Source organism: Emydura macquarii, unplaced genomic scaffold (genome assembly GCF_026122565.2).
Source record: "Emydura macquarii macquarii isolate MOO-44397 ecotype Brisbane River unplaced genomic scaffold, CSIRO-AGI_Emac_v2 contig_705, whole genome shotgun sequence".
Taxonomy (NCBI): Eukaryota; Metazoa; Chordata; order Testudines; family Chelidae; genus Emydura; species Emydura macquarii.
This window is the reverse complement of record NW_027130842.1, coordinates 1330073-1336987: the sequence shown is the minus strand read 5'-3', so window position 1 is coordinate 1336987 and position 6915 is coordinate 1330073. Positions and strand designations below refer to the sequence as shown.

General features: G+C 43.2%; 1 long non-coding RNA gene across 1 annotated transcript; it reads left to right on the top strand.

The window, feature by feature from the left end:
* The first annotated feature begins 360 nt into the window (after positions 1 to 360).
* On the top strand, positions 361 to 6493 carry LOC137149142 (uncharacterized). Its single transcript, XR_010918674.1, has 5 exons — positions 361 to 475; positions 2882 to 2982; positions 3223 to 3332; positions 5032 to 5183; positions 5993 to 6493. It is a non-coding gene; the product is annotated as an uncharacterized lncRNA (long non-coding RNA).
* Positions 6494 to 6915: the final 422 nt, after the last annotated feature.

Genomic DNA, 6915 nt, shown 5'->3' with positions numbered 1-6915 from the left:
AGTTATAGTAGACCCAATGCCGCTTTTTATTAGCCACTGTAAATACACACAGGATGATACAGTCTCTTCCCCAGGGTGTTTACAGTCTAGAGAGATCATATAAGGCAAACAACATAAACAAAAGTCACAGACAAAAGTTTTGTGAGTTATTACTTTTTTTTGTGGGCGTCTCAGAACATATATATTTGTGCAGACAATAAGCTGCTATATTGTCATATGAAATGGTTATATGGGATAACAACTGGCTGCCCAGTTCTCAATTTCCTAGCTTCTGCAGGGTTTCTGAGAATCATAACATTGCTTTGACCTCTTTATGTGAGAATTTCCTCCTTAGTCCAGTGTCTTTCAGCGAAGAAGAATGAGAGAGTGAAAGAGAGCTTCCAGACCTCTGTTACAGCCATAAATGTCATCCTTGATTTCAGTTGCTCCTGTCTGTGCAGAATAAAGATTTAACAGAACTTCACTTAACAGCTCTGTAAGTGTTTCTGATGGCAAACTACCCATTCTTGAGAAAAGTTTCCCATTTTGCAGAACTCCATTTCACATTCCCCGTACAGTAGAACCTCAGAGTAACACCTCTGGAATGGAGGTCGCTTGTAACTCTGAAGTGTTCATAACTCTGAACAAAATGTAATAGTTGTTCTTTCAAAAGTTTACAACTGAACATTGACTTCATATAACTTTGAAACTTTACTATGCAGAAGAGAAATGCTGCTCTTAACCATCTTAATATAAATGAAACGAGCACAGAAACTGTTTCCTTGTCAAATCTTACTGCATCATTTGAATATTGGACTCTTTATTATTATTGTCTTTTTCTCTTGCTCTACCCTTGTGTCATTGCCCTCATCCAAATTCCTGATCAAGTCCTAGGCCATCACCCCCATGCTCTCTCTGCCTCTCATCTGACTTCCCCCCACTCATGTACTCGATCATATCCCAGACCCTCCCTTTTTCTTACTGATTTTTCCTCTCCCCTCTATCTTCCCAAATACCCAGTCTTCCCCCTCTGCATGTTTATTTTGGCAAAAGATTCTACTAAAGATTCACTCCTATAGAAGAGAAACTTTTAGATTTAGTTGGTTTTCTGAACAGTTAGCTATAAGGAGATGTTTGTGAAATCTTACCTGTCTCAGCACTCAGTTGACTTTAGCTCATACATCTTGGCCTCACTAATGAGAAGTTTATTAATGCTTAGATTGTAAGTCTCTGGGGGCAGAAACCATCATTTTGTTCTGTGTGTATACAGCGCTTAGCACAGTGGTGTCCTGGGCTATGACTAAGGCTCTTTGGTGCTAGGCTAACATAAATAATTTCCACCCAAGGATCGCTAAACACACTCAAATACATATGAAACTGAAGCACAAAGAGGTGAAGTGATATTCCCAAGACTACACAATTAGAGCCTGGCAAAAAATTTTGGATGACACTTTTTTTTCATCAAAAAAATGCAGATTCACATTGACCAAAACACTGTCTGAATTTGTGTTCAATTTGTTGAATTGTTACTATTGGGGAAAAAAGATTCTGAAAAAATTTAAACAATTGAAATGTTCAATTTAAAACAACTTTTCATTTAATGTTTTACTTCAATTTTGTTTTTTACATTTAAAAAACACAACAAAAAAACAACCAAATATGAAACCAAACATTTCACCTTGGATTAAACAAAATATTTTGTTGGACCTGAAGCAGAATTTTTTTTTGATTGTTTTGGCCAGTAAACCAAAATATCAGTTATTTGCACAGCTCTACACACAATGAATAAGTGCCAGAGTCTACAATGTATGGAAGAGGAGGATCTTACATTTAAGACATGGAACTACAAAATATGTTTTTTCTTCCTGGGTCTGATGCTGATTTTCTGTGTGAACCTGGGTAACTCATCATTTCTATGTGCCTCAGTTTCCCTATTTATAAGAATTATATAATAATACTTGCACTACTTTGCAGGAGTGGTAAGAGGTTTAATTCCTTAATCATTGTAAAGTGCTTTGAAATAATCAAATGCAGAAGCACATACACGCAAAAAATGCTTACAGTCTTCCTGATTCCCCGCTCCCTAAGTGAGCACCAGTGTACATACATTCCAGAGGGGTAGCTGTGTTATTCGGTTTTTTGCAAAACAGCAAGAGTCCTGTGGCACCTTAAAGACTAACACATTTATCTGGGCATAAGCTTCGTCAGATGCTAGTGTAGATACAGTAGCCCAATATTTACTGATTCACTGGTACAACTGGTGGCACTTAATAAAGAAGTTGGAAGGTTCAGGATGGTTATTTAAACAGGATTTTATACTCTATAACTTTTTCTAAGGACAGTGTATTCTGCACAATCAAAGACCAGAATGTATGCAACCTCTATGGCCAAGAATTTAAAAAAGTTAGGACCGCTAAGTCCATTTTTGGGCACCTAAATAAGTGGTCTGATTTGCACAAGTGCTGAGCTCCAAGTAAGGGTAGGCGGTAGCCTCCGCTTTAATTCCAATTTCATGAAGAATATTTTCGGGGAATAAATATATGGGCTCAGTAAAATCACATCATGTCTCAGTCTGGAGTAGCTTACTAGCCTTTTCTCCCACTGAGGCATATGCATAACTCCAGGACTGACAAGAGGGGAACAAAGGGGACAATTGTACTGCAGCTCTGAGCTCCGGGGGGGCAAAAACATCTGTAACTTCTGTGTAAATAAAGTGAAATGGGAGGGATTGGGGGCCCTTGTGACCATGAGATACTTGGTACCCAGATTCCTCTTGATGAGCCTGAATAGCTCTCACTAATATTAACAGAAATAATATTCCCGCACCAATGCTCCCAGTGCTAAGTAGTACTTCTGAAGTGCCGGGGAAAACCTTTCAATTTTACTCCTTTTCTCCTTTCAGGAATCTCATGGCAGTTCATTGTAGCTGAGTCAGTGGCTGAGTGCCCAGCTGGAACTCACAGCTCATGACATCAGAGAACAAAACGTCTTTGCTGCTCTAATGTAGGCAGAACTCATGTATCATAGACTACCACGCACATATTACTGTACTGTAAGAGTTTATTGCTGCTTGGTGACAAGGAGCAACCTAATACTTTGGTACTATTTAAACACTAATTCTATTCACAGCCTTCCTTCTCTCCCTATGTAATAGCTTTCACATGCACAACAGTAACACAGAAGAATAGTTCAGCTGATAAATGAGTCATTTTGATCTGTTCCATTCGTTTTCTTTATTTTAAGTAAGCTTCTTTTCTCTGGAAAAGAGACACAAGTCCAGAAAGAAAAGAAAGACTAGATTTAAACTGACAAAAAGGAATTCATCACACCACGGAGTTCCTAGAAAGCAGGAGGTGAGAAATTTTACTTTTTTCTGTAATTAGCTTATGAGTGTTTCATAATTCTTTGTATCAGTGTCAGACTGATGGAGCAGAGGGTCTGGAACCCTGGCTAGGAACACAGAAATTGCCATACTTGATTAAATCAGGCCTGGTCTACACTAGGAAATTAGGTCGGTATAACTACGTCACTCAGTGACATGAAAAGTCCACACCCCCTGAGTGATGCATTTACACCGACCAAACCCCTGGTGTAAATAGCATTAGGTTAATGGCAGAATTCTCCTGTTGACCTAGCTATGGCCTTTGGGGAGGTGGAGTACCTAGGCCAATGGCAAAACCTGTCCTGTCAGTGTAGATAGTGTCTGCACTGAAGTGCAATGGCAGTGCAACTGCGGCGGTGCAGCATTTTAAGAATAGAGAAGCCCCTATTGTTGCACATACTCTTTGCACATCCTGTTTCCAACAGTGGCCAGTAACAGCTGACAAAAGAAAGGTTCAAGGAACTCTGCAATAAGCTTCTTAATTGTTATTAACGTGACAGCACCTAAGAGCCCGTCTTATAGATTAGGACCCTGTTGTGCTAGGTGCTGTACAATCACAGAACAAAAAGATATCGTCTTCTCCAAAGAGCTTACCATCAGGTGTGGGATAATCTGCCCCAGGAAAAGTTTCCTCCCAAGCAACTGCCAATCAAAAGTTTGGTTTATACTCTTCCAGAGCTCTTATTACATTAATATTGACTATTAGAACTCAGGATAAGGTTGTTAGCACTAAAAATCGCCAATGTTGTTTAGGGGATTCCAAATGTTATGATGTCATGTTCATTCTTGAATAGGATTTTACTCTCACAGTAGCAGTTTTGAAGTAAAAGTAATCAAGGTAATGGTGAAGATTATTGGTAAACTAGGGGATTAAATTTTATCTATAAGAAGAAATAACCTTTGTGACAAATAACATGGAGATACAGGAAGAGAAGACAAACAAACAAAAAAGGCTTAGGATGTTATTTCTATCAATGGCCTGGTCTACACTGGCGACAGAGGTCAACGTAACAGCACTTATGTCGATCTCTGAAAGCCTGCATCTACACTGGTACCGCAGTCCCCTCGGCTTAACACGTGGCAAAAGTCGACGTAATAAAACCATCTCCACAAGTGGCGTAGCGCCTAATTCGATTTTATTGGTTCGATTTTGTGTCAGGGTAGACAGAGCATAATGTAATTCGACGTTCATGGCCTCCGGGAGGTATCCCACAATGCCCCGTTGTGACCGCTCTGGACATTTGCGCTCTGCTGTTACATGGTCACGCTCACCGGAAATGTCCGGCCAGCATGGAGGGAGCTTGTAGCTGAACTCCTCATGGCTACTGCAAGACCCAAATGCGCTCCAGCATGGAGTCAGCCGGAGGTCTTAGATCTCAACGGGCTGTGGGGTGAGGAGTCCGTTATGACTCAGCTCAGAGCCAGCAAAAGGAATTTGGACATTTATGGGAAGATATCCCAGGGCATGTTGGAGAAGGGGCACAACAGGGACGTGCAGCAGTGCCGCGTGAAGATCAAGGAGCTACGGCAGGCATATCAAAAGGCCAGGGAAGCTAACAGCTGTTCTGGCTCCTTGCCCAAAAATGCCGCTTCTACGAGGAGCTGCAGGCCATTCTCCCTACCATGGTGCCGCCACGCAGCATCGATACCTTTGCTCTATCCCACTCCAGGGACAATGATGAGGACTCCATGGACGAGGAGGAGGAGGAGGATTAGGAGAGTGGGGTGTCCCTTTTCCCAGATAGTCAGGATCTATTCCTGACCCCAGAGCAGTCCAGCAGCACACAGGACAGCACTAATGATCCTGGGGAAGACACATCTGGTGAGTCTTTTTTTTTCTTCTTAGCAGTTAAGTTCTTCTTTAAGGGGGGGAAGGAAAGGGGATTTCAGGGGTTTAGCATACTGTCTTAGGTGGCTACTCCTGGAACAGATTATTTATGTGCAGATGTATGCTCCAAGAATCATCAGTTGATATCTCCAGGAAACTTTCATGTAGGTATTCTGTTATCCTTTGCAAAAGGTTTCGGGGCAGGGCAGCCTTGTTCCTTCTTCCCTGGTAGGATACTTTGCCGCGCCACGCTGCAATCAAGAGAGCCGGCATCATGGCAGAACACAGCATAGCAGCATAAGGGCCAGGCCGGTACCTCGCTGCATGCAGCAAATCTTCCCTTTCCTTGTGCCTTACCCTCACGAGACTGATATCGCTCATGGTCACCTAGGGAAGATGGCGCATGTTTATTCCCCATTGTATTGCCCCAATAAAGTCACTTTAATTATTTGGCTATGGTTTCAGACAACACTATTAACCCCCCCGCGCTGTCCCCAGATCCCCGATGGGCACCTCATGATGAAATGGTCATCTTAATTAAACCATGGCACCCAGGCACCCCTCTCACACAGGGCATTCGAAATGAGCTTTTTTAATCCTCTCTAAAGCAGAGTAAAGTGCCCCTGGCTTACCATCTCTGCAACGGCACAGTGAGCCGACCCTTCTGGGATGTGAAGAATGGAATGAGGGTCTGTCTTACCCTTGTGCACAGCAAGGGGAGTTTTTAATACATTGTTGCATTTCTTTCATTTCCCTGGGTATCCTAACAATGGCACCGTTGTGCATTTCTTTTCGTTCTGTAGACACCTTGGCCTTGGCCCAGCCTGCTCGAACTGCTGCAGAAAGACTATTGCAGATTAGGAAGAAAAAAAAAAACCCGAGACGACATGTTTGGCGAGCTCATACACGCCTCTGTGGCTGCAGAGACAGAGCTCAGAGCATGGCGGCTGACCTTGTCCCAGAACATGGACATGGACAGGAGAGTCGAAGAGCGATGCAGGAGTATGATTACAGTACCATGCAGGAGATGCTGTGAATCATGCGTGACCAAGCAGACATGCTCCGGCAGCTTGTGGAACTTCAGGAGGACCGGTAGCTGGACAGAATCCCGCTGCAGCCCCTCCATAACGCTCCTCAGCCTATGGCTTTGCTGCTCTCCCCTTCCCTCACCCCCAAGTGGTCCCAGAGGAAAATGGCCAGGCTGCAGTATGTGGTGCACGGGGAGCAGAAAGCAGCAGCGGCCCCGCTAACAGCTGGCTTGCAAGCAACCACACTACCATTTGAGACTGTGAATGAACACCAGCCCCCCCGCTCCCACCGACTTGAATGTTAATAAATAAAAGTTTGCATCGTTTCTACACATGTTTCTTTATTAAATCATATCTTGCTTGGGAGGGATTTGGAGGGTACTGACATACATGGTAGGGGGGATTTAAAGCAAAGGCACATAACATACGGGAACATAAATCATTACTGCATCTCATTGCAGAACCTGGTTTTCAATGCATCCCTAATGCAAAGCACTATGCGGTTAGCTCTTAGCGTATTGCTGGTATCTGGCTGCTCATAATTGGCGGCCAGTCTTTCTGCCTCCACAGCCCAACCCTGGGGGAACCTTTCCCTGTTCACTTCACAGACATTACGAAGAACACATCACGCAGATATCACTGAGGGAATGTTCTTTTCACTCATGTCCCGCCTAGTGAGGAGACTTCTCCATCTGGCC